This window comes from Oncorhynchus tshawytscha, linkage group LG11 (genome assembly GCF_018296145.1).
Source record: "Oncorhynchus tshawytscha isolate Ot180627B linkage group LG11, Otsh_v2.0, whole genome shotgun sequence".
NCBI lineage: Eukaryota > Metazoa > Chordata > Actinopteri > Salmoniformes > Salmonidae > Oncorhynchus > Oncorhynchus tshawytscha.
Genome location: NC_056439.1, coordinates 4,378,799 through 4,388,392, shown reverse-complemented (window position 1 = coordinate 4,388,392; position 9,594 = coordinate 4,378,799). Strand labels below are relative to the sequence as shown.

The following is a 9,594-nucleotide window of genomic DNA, read 5'->3' as shown; positions in this document are numbered from 1 at the left end:
CACGAACTGTACCTGTACGGCAGATCATGTATGAGTCTGCTCAATGTCTGTTCAGTTTCTGCCTGCTGTCATTAACACGCCTCAGAGCACATGGAAACACTGCCGCAAACCCAGCCACGCACTTATGCACGTATGCGCACACACACACACACACGCACGCACGCACGCACACACACACACACACACACACACACACACACACACACACACACACAAAATTAGCGAAAGACAGCTTTCACCAGGTATCACGTCCCTATCTGGTCTGATTAGCACGTGGAGGCTACACACACAACAACACAACAATCTAAAACCTCCCGTACTCCACAGGTGTAAACAAATAAACACAGTGAAATGAACCAAAGGAGACTTGTTTAGTTTGGTGTGTTTTGCTACATGGGTTATAGAGCAGTCCGGATGACTGACCCCGATGAAAGACCAGGCCAATCCCTAATGCCTGGCAGTTAGCAGCACGTACCCAATACACATCTACTCGCCCGTCGGCATGCCAACTGTAGAGACGAAAAGACGTGACACGACCCAGCCGCTCTTCTCCCCCTTTTCCCAACAAAAAACGGCCACAGAGGATGCGCTATATTGTTCAGACCATTAATAGTCGTTGTGCTGGCTTATCGACCCGTCGAAAGGCGCTTGATACGGTCGACCATTTCTTACTTGTTCCCAGGTCGTCTGAAATAGGCCTAGATCATGGCATCCTGCGATTGGTTCAAGAACAAAAGTGTGCTTACTGACGGTAAATCAAATCTAGTTTCCTCAATATTCCGAAAGGTGTGCTGCAGGGGGTCGATTTTGGGCCCCGTTCTCGTCCCTATTTCTATCAATAACTTTGTTCCACCTGTTAAGGGAGGCGATATGAGAGAGTTGTGTTGGTTTTGATTCATCTCGTTGTCTGTGTTATATTGATATTATTATATTACATGATATTTATTCAATGGTGTATGTTCATGTTCACAGGCCTCCCCATGTAAATGAGACCATGGGCTCAACGGTGACCCTCCCAGTATAAATAAAATATCAGAATAAATCGCCCTCCGTATTACAACATGACGCTCCTGAGGGCTGTTAAAAACGGCAGAACACCCACCTCAGGACAGGACGGCACCGGAACAGCAGGGACCTGCCAAATGGCTCGCCCTGCTCTAAACGGACAGAATCCAGACCACATTCATATGGAATCTACATTCTTGTTAAAACACCAGAAGGATCTAGGCGGGGAAGTACTGATGTAGCCTATGATCATTGTGTGCTGTAGAAATGCTCAATGATATTGTGTGTTTTTCCCTGTTGGGAATAACGTCTCTGTATTTCAAGGAGAACGTGTCATGTTTTGTGCCGTTACGTAGGGAACATTATGCCCTGAACAATTACCCACCTTTCCCGCGTTTTACAAAGGATTTCTCCATCAACAACGGAACACTACTCTCCTCCCTGAGCCTGGGGCACCTCCTGCTAAGAGTGACCATGGGAAAATTTCAGCCAATCAGGCAAGGAGCCTATCCCCGCCCACGCTGTCCATTCGAACTGAACTATAAAAACGTGGCGTGAATAATAGCCACGGACGACTGAAATCCTTCTGCTTCCAGGACGTCGGTGTAGTTGGTAACTGGAAAGCGCCCTTATTTGACGATTGTCCTCTGCTCTCACCTGGATCTCAGTTGGACAACGACACCACCCCGGAACAGGGGTCTTCTCCCATTTTCCCAATGAAAGGACGTTTGAGAGATTGAGCTACCAGAGATTGAGCTACTAGAGATTGAGCTACCAGAGATTGAGCTACTATGGAATTCCATATAACACATTCAACGCAGGCCATCTCTCTCTTAAAGTCCCTGCTCTGTCTCATGTAGAATCATCCTAAATGACAGCTCCTCTCTGTTTCCCTCCCTTCCCCATTCTAACTACTTCATCATTGCTTATCATTTTGCCACATTCTGTCACGGAGTCATTTATCATGTATTACCTTGTTTTTATAACACATATTTTTCCTGTTATAAAATAATATCACTGTCTCTGAGACTTTGAATCTGACATTGAAAGAACTCTACAGAACCTTGAGGTTATAATTGTGACATGTACGGTTTATCCCGACTTGCTAAGAAAGTTTCCTATCGACTTAAATGATAGGTGGTGCTGTAAAATAACATTTACTGTAAAATAGAAATAAATCCATATTTTATATTCCATAATTAATGACCCAATTAATTAGACATTATCATAACATTAGGCCTCTACACTGCTGTGAGTATAAAGAGCTGGTCCAGGGCCCATTTTGTCTGTACATTCCATCCATACATGCCCATGCTTGGGAGTGTTAATCTCCCTCAGGGTGTGTTGGAAGAAGAGGCTAATATCCTTCCTACTAGACTGTGGAGAGGAGAGCGATAGGAGCTCATACGCAGGCAAACACACAGAGAGTGGGACACACAGAGAGAGAGAGACACACACACAAACACACATATGAATGCCAGGCACGCCGACACCCACACAAGCTGAAAAAACAAATCTGTTTCCTTTACTGATAGTCGGCTATGCCTTGTCATGTGGCATTAATATGAATGAAATCAATATTATGGTGGCCCGAACGGACTAAGGCCTTTTGGAAAACCTCATTACTCTGGCAATCGCTGTATTTCACACTCGTACGTGTGACTGTTTTTTAAAGCACTGCACTTGTTGCTATGGGGAGAGATGGACAGAGAGCATCTTGACGACCATAAACACTTAGGGGTAAACGTCTGCTGGCTCCCCACTGAGAATCAATCACACTTTAACATTGTGTGTGTCTAGAATATCGTCCTTTAAGTTATGGTGTGACAGTATAGTGTTTTGTATTTTTAACTGAGTTGGACTGTAAGTTATAAACCAACCATCAGCAGGAACATCTAACACCGCTGCAGTGTGTGAATGAACAAATATTTACATCAGCGTATTGTGGATATGTGTATTTGTTGGCTGTATTTCTGTGACTGGGTGTGTTCTCAGATAAACAAAACACTGTATTATGACCTCTACACACACGCGCGTGCGCACGCACACACACACACACACGCATGCACACGCACGCACACGCACGCACGCACACGCACGCGCGCACGCACGCACGCACGCACACACACACACACACACACACACACACACACACACACACACACATCTTAAACTGAGTACTCATTAACCAAACAAAGACGGAGAGACACAAGTGTATGACTTTCAGTGATGACTTCCTAAACACATGACTTCTAGTGATGACTTCCTAAACACATGACTTCTAATGATGACTTCCTAAACTCATGACTTCTAATGATGACTTCCTAAACACATGACTTCTAATGATGACTTCCTAAACACATGACTTCTAATGATGACTTCCTAAACTCATGACTTCTAATGATGACTTCCTAAACACATGACTTCTAATGATGACTTCCTAAACACATGACTTCTAATGATGACTTCCTAAACACATGACTTCTAATGATGACTTCCTAAACACATGACTTCCAGTGATGACTTCCTAAACACGGCCACACTTAAACATGTTCCCCTTCTCCTCCCCAGACACTTAAACACTTATACTCCCTGTATATAACCATGTTATTATCTACTCCCGGTATATAGCCATGTTATTATCTACTCCCTGTATATAGCCATGTTATTATCTACTCCCTGTATATAGCCATGTTATTATCTACTCCCTGTATATAGCCATGTTATTATCTACTCCCTGTATATAACCATGTTATTATCTACTCCCCTGTATATAGCCATGTTATTATCTATGTATATAGCCATGTTATTATCTACTCCCTGTATATAGCCATGTTATTATCTACTCCCTGTATATAGCCATGTTATTATCTACTCCTGTATATAGCCATGTTATTATCTACTCCCTGTATATAGCCATGTTATTATCTACTCCTGTATATAGCCATGTTATTATCTACTCCCTGTATATAGCCATGTTATTATCTACTCCTGTATATAGCCATGTTATTATCTACTTCCTGTATATAGCCATGTTATTATCTACCCCCTGTATATAACCATGTAATTATCTACCCCATGTATATAACCATGTTATTATCTACCCCCTGTATATAGCCATGTTATTTTCTACTCCCTGTATATAGCCATGTTATTTTCTACTCCCTGTATATAACCATGTTATTTTCTACTCCCTGTATATAGCCATGTTATTTTCTACCCCCTGTATATAGCCATGTTATTTTCTACTCCCTGTATATAACCATGTTATTTTATATTCCATATATATAACCATGTTATTATCTACCCCCTGTATATAGCCATGTTATTTTCTACTCCCTATATATAGCCATGTTATTTTAGACTCCCTGTATATAGCCATGTTATTTTATACCCCCTGAATATAGCCATGTTATTATCTACCCCCTGTATATAGCCATGTTATTATCTACCCCCTGTATATAGCCATGTTATTGTCTTCACCCTGTATATATCCATGTTATTTTATACTCCCTGTATATAGCCATGTTATTATCTACTCCCTGTATATAACCATGTTATTTTCTACTCCCTGTATATAGCCATGTTATTTTAGACTCCCTGTATATAGCCATGTTATTATCTACTCCCTGTATATAGTCATGTTATTTTCAACTCCGTGCTGGGGTGTCGGGTAGCCTAGTGGTCAGGTTGCTGGATCAAATCCCCGAGCAGACAAGGACAAAATCTGTTGTTCTGCACCTGAAAAACAATCCAACAATACACCACAGTTGGTAGGCTGTCATTGTTAATAAGAATTTGACTTGCGTAGTTAAATGAAGGTTACACATATAGCCATGTTATTTTCTCCTCAATATTTTTAGTTATTCACTGTGTATTTATTCCTCATGTCACTATTTCAATTTGTGAAATAAAAATAAATAATAATCGTTAACTCTATATTGTTCGAAATAGACCCGCAAGTACTAATTTCACTGTTAGTCTGCACCTGTTGTCTACGAAGCATGTGACAAATAAGATTTGATTTGCACACACACACGCACGCCCGCGCACGCCCACAAACAATTGCACAAACGCACACAGGCACACAAATCTTGGATAGTAACACATAAAGACACACATGCCTACACTACTAAACACAATCATCCCCTCAAGTGCAGATTACATTACACTGCACTGCAGGAGATTCTGCTGGAAAGCACATAGCAGATATTGAGGCACTGTGTGTGTGTGTGTGTGTGTGTGTGTGTGTGTGTGTGTGTGTGTGTGTGTGTGTGTGTTGGGGGGAGCCATAATACAGTGTTATGTCTGTTTATCAGTATTGGTGGAGCGGCTGGAAACTCAGTTCTATTAGTCAGACAATAGAAAGGCTGATTGGGCTGTAATGTAGTGTGGCTGTACTGGACCTGGCAGAGAGAGATATCCTGCTTAAAACAGTCCCATAGTACCATATGTAAAACCATACTTCACATTACTAGCTGTATTGTCAATCCTTAGCTAAGAGGGAGACGTCCAGTCTAAAACAATGGATGTACTGTACTTTACTCTAAAGCTACCGAGTTAGCTTCAGCCTCTGTAAAGTAAAGAGTTACCCCAAAGTCCCTATATCCCAGGGTCTGGATCCTCCATGTAAAACAGTGGTATACTATACCGTACGTCTACCAAATCTGGATCCTCTATGCATTATAATATCCTTCCGCATGGGTGTTCTGTCTAAAAAAAAAAACAGAATCTTCTGAGAAAGGCATATCCTGTCTCGCTCAATACGCCACCCTTCTCCTCCCCAGTTGAAACTGCACTTAACATGTAATATTTATTTAGCCATCTTTAATTCAGCATCTCAGCCAGCTGTTCGTTTGCACTGGTTGGATCCATGAGAAAATACTGAGGAATGGAGGGGAATTGCTGAGGAGGAGAGGAGGAGAAGGAGAGCAGAATATGAGAAGGAGAGAAGAGGAGGAGAGGAGGAGGAGACCAATGGGAAATCACAACACCATGGTGACTGTGATGCTGTTTGTGTCACCTCTGTCACCTCAGTGGCTTTGGGAGTGATTGACAGTTGATAAGGTGTGTGTGTGTGTGTGTGTGTTTGTGTGTGTGTGTGTGTCTGTACTGCTCTCTCGTCCCTCCCTCCCTAGAGGATAACTGTGGCTGGTGTTTACAGAGACCCAGCTGCTAACAGCAGGTCAGTATGGACACAGCACCCCACCTGGGCTTTGAAGAGCAAAATCACCACATCATCAACACTGCTAGGTAAACTCTCTCCCACAGACACTATACCAGTGACTATAACTAACACACTGCTAGGTAAACTCTCTCCCACAGACACTATACCAGTGACTATAACTAACACACTGCTGGGTAAACTCTCTCCCACAGACACTATACCAGTGACTATAACTAACACACTGCTAGGTAAACTCTCTCCCACAGACACTATACCAGTGACTATAACTAACACACTGCTGGGTAAACTCTCTCCCACAGACACTATACCAGTGACTATAACTAACACACTGCTAGATAAACTCTCTCCCACAGACACTATACCAGTGACTATAACTAACACACTGCTGGGTAAACTCTCTCCCACAGACACTATACCAGTGACTATAACTAACACACTGCTAGGTAAACTCCCTCCCAAAGACACTATACCAGTGACTATAACTAACACACTGCTGGGTAAACTCTCTCCCACAGACACTATACCAGTGACTATAACTAACACACTGCTGGGTAAACTCTCTCCCACAGACACTATAACAGTGACTATAACTAACACACTGCTGGGTAAACTCTCTCCCACAGACACTATACCAGTGACTATAACTAACACACTGCTGGGTAAACTCTCTCCCACAGACACTATAACAGTGACTATAACTAACACACTGCTGGGTAAACTCTCTCCCAAAGACACTATACCAGTGACTATAACTAACACACTGCTGGGTAAACTCTCTCCCACAGACACTATACCAGTGACTATAACTAACACACTGCTGGGTAAACTCTCTCCCACAGACACTATACCAGTGACTATAACTAACACACTGCTGGGTAAACTCTCTCCCACAGACACTATACCAGTGACTATAACTGACACACTGCTAGGTAAACTCCTCCCAAAGACACTATACCAGTGACTATAACTAACACACTGCTGGGTAAACTCTCTCCCACAGACACTATACCAGTGACTATAACTAACACACTGCTGGGTAAACTCTCTCCCACAGACACTATAACAGTGACTATAACTAACACACTGCTGGGTAAACTCTCTCCCACAGACACTATACCAGTGACTATAACTAACACACTGCTGGGTAAACTCTCTCCCACAGACACTATAACAGTGACTATAACTAACACACTGCTGGGTAAACTCTCTCCCACAGACACTATAACAGTGACTATAACTAACACACTGCTGGGTAAACTCTCTCCCACAGACACTATACCAGTGACTATAACTAACACACTGCTGGGTAAACTCTCTCCCACAGACACTATACCAGTGGCTATAACTAACACACTGCTCGGTAAACTCTCTCCCACAGACACTATACCAGTGGCTATAACTAACACACTGCTCGGTAAACTCTCTCCCACAGACACTATACCAGTGACTATAACTAACACACTGCTAGGTAAACTCTCTCCCACAGACACTATACCAGTGGCTATAACTAACACACTGCTCGGTAAACTCTCTCCCACAGACACTATACCAGTGACTAAGATGAGCACAACACTGGCCCTTGGTGCTGTTCAACAGGATGAAGGGAACTGCACTGAAATGATTGAAAAAGACTGAATCAGTGATGATATTGAATGAAATTCAGTAGTGTGTGTGTGTGTGTGTGTGTGTGTGTGTGTTGTTTGTGTTTGTGTGTGTGTGTGTGTGTGTGTGTGTGTGTGTGTGTGTGTGTGTGAGTGTGTGTGTGTGATAGTGACCTCCAGGGGCCAGCCAACACCTGGCTGTAGTCCTGTAGGCGAGGAGCCAGGGGTCTGGGGGCCAGTGCAGGGCCATCTGATTAATCTAACCCCATAGTGACCTCTTATTGGACACAGCCCACATGGTTAGATCACCGCTGGCTGGAGGTGACACACACAAATTAGCGCACGCATACATACACGCACACACACACACACACGCACACCCCCACCCCCCGGCCGTAAACAGAGAGGTTACATTTGATTAGCAGATAGCTTGCTGAACAGTTGAGACTTAATTCCAGCCAAAGGCGAAAGAGAGAGAGCAGTTCTGTCCCACATGGTACCCTGTTCCCTATATAGTGCACTACCCATAAGGGCGTTGGTCAAAAGTAGTGCACTGTATAGGAAATAGTGTGCCATTTGAGATGAAGCAGCAGTGGAAGTAATGTTTTGTATTGGAGTGCTCTTTTAGTGGCGTTTCAGATGAATTGACTGTTATTCAGGAGGCTTTCAGATGGTTTAGAAACACAACAGCCAAACAGCAGCTGGCAACGGCCCAGCAGGGGTGGCCAGGGCACTGCCTGATCACAAACAGACAGCAGATACTTGTGGAGAACATGAAGGCACACACAAACACACACAAACACACAACTATTTTAAACCACTCCCTCTAATTTCCTAAAGATGCTGATTTATGATGGGAAGCCAGGTCATAAATATAATCATATTATAACATCATGGCTGGCATATGAATACCAGCCCCAATACTGGACCATGGGATATTGATTTTACCCAGGTCCAAGGAGGACATAGTCAGAGATTTAATATACAGAGTGATTCTGAATATGGTACAATATTCATGAAACTTAATAATCTTTCCTTTATGGCCTTCAGAGTTGGGAGGAGAGACCGGGGCCTTCCACTTTCTACTCTGAGTATGCCGAGGTAACAAGAACCATTGGTGTGAATGGGAATGACTCAATGATTGGAAACGTGAGTTTGAGTCAGAGTGCCAAAGTCGCAGGGCCCAGTGGAGAGTTTACATCCACCTCTCTATAGCTCTACTGATTCTCTCTGAAATGGAAGCGTTGCGCAACAACAACATCTACATCCTGAAAAAGGCATACAAAGTGGAGTAAACGGCATCCTGGGACTTACCTGTTACCCAGAATGCACCGCAGGAGGCCAGGAGGTCACAGGAGAGCGAGGGAGAGAGGGAAGGAGAAGAGAAGAAGAAAAAAACATTAGTTCATTGAAACTAAAAAAGCTCGGGTCCCCATTCGACGTCAGACATTCAACTGAATTCCTCTGTCCAGGACTGAAAGGGGAAAACGGGTTGAGTCGTTCTGATCAGTACAGATGACTCAGTGATTTTGGAGTCTTGAGTCAATGACTACATAGTGCACTACTTTTGACCAGATGCCTATGGGACTTACACCCTATACAGGGAACGGGGGGCCATTAGGGACACAGCTAACGCCTGAGTGAAGTTGTTAAGGTTTCATGAGTGTACCTTGCTGTCGCTTTGACACAAACATCAATATCCCACTCGCCGCATAATTAGATTCGAATTAGCGCAGCTTTATTTAAACAGGAATTGTAGACAGAGTTCATTGAAAAGAGGAATGTGGCAGATGAGCACGA

At 43.3% G+C, this 9,594-nt stretch overlaps 1 protein-coding gene across 4 annotated transcripts in view; it reads right to left on the bottom strand.

Annotated features, from left to right (window-relative positions):
• tenm3 (teneurin transmembrane protein 3) overlaps positions 1–9,594 on the bottom strand; it is a 442,903-nt gene that overhangs the window by 248,249 nt on the left and 185,060 nt on the right. The window lies entirely within an intron of this gene.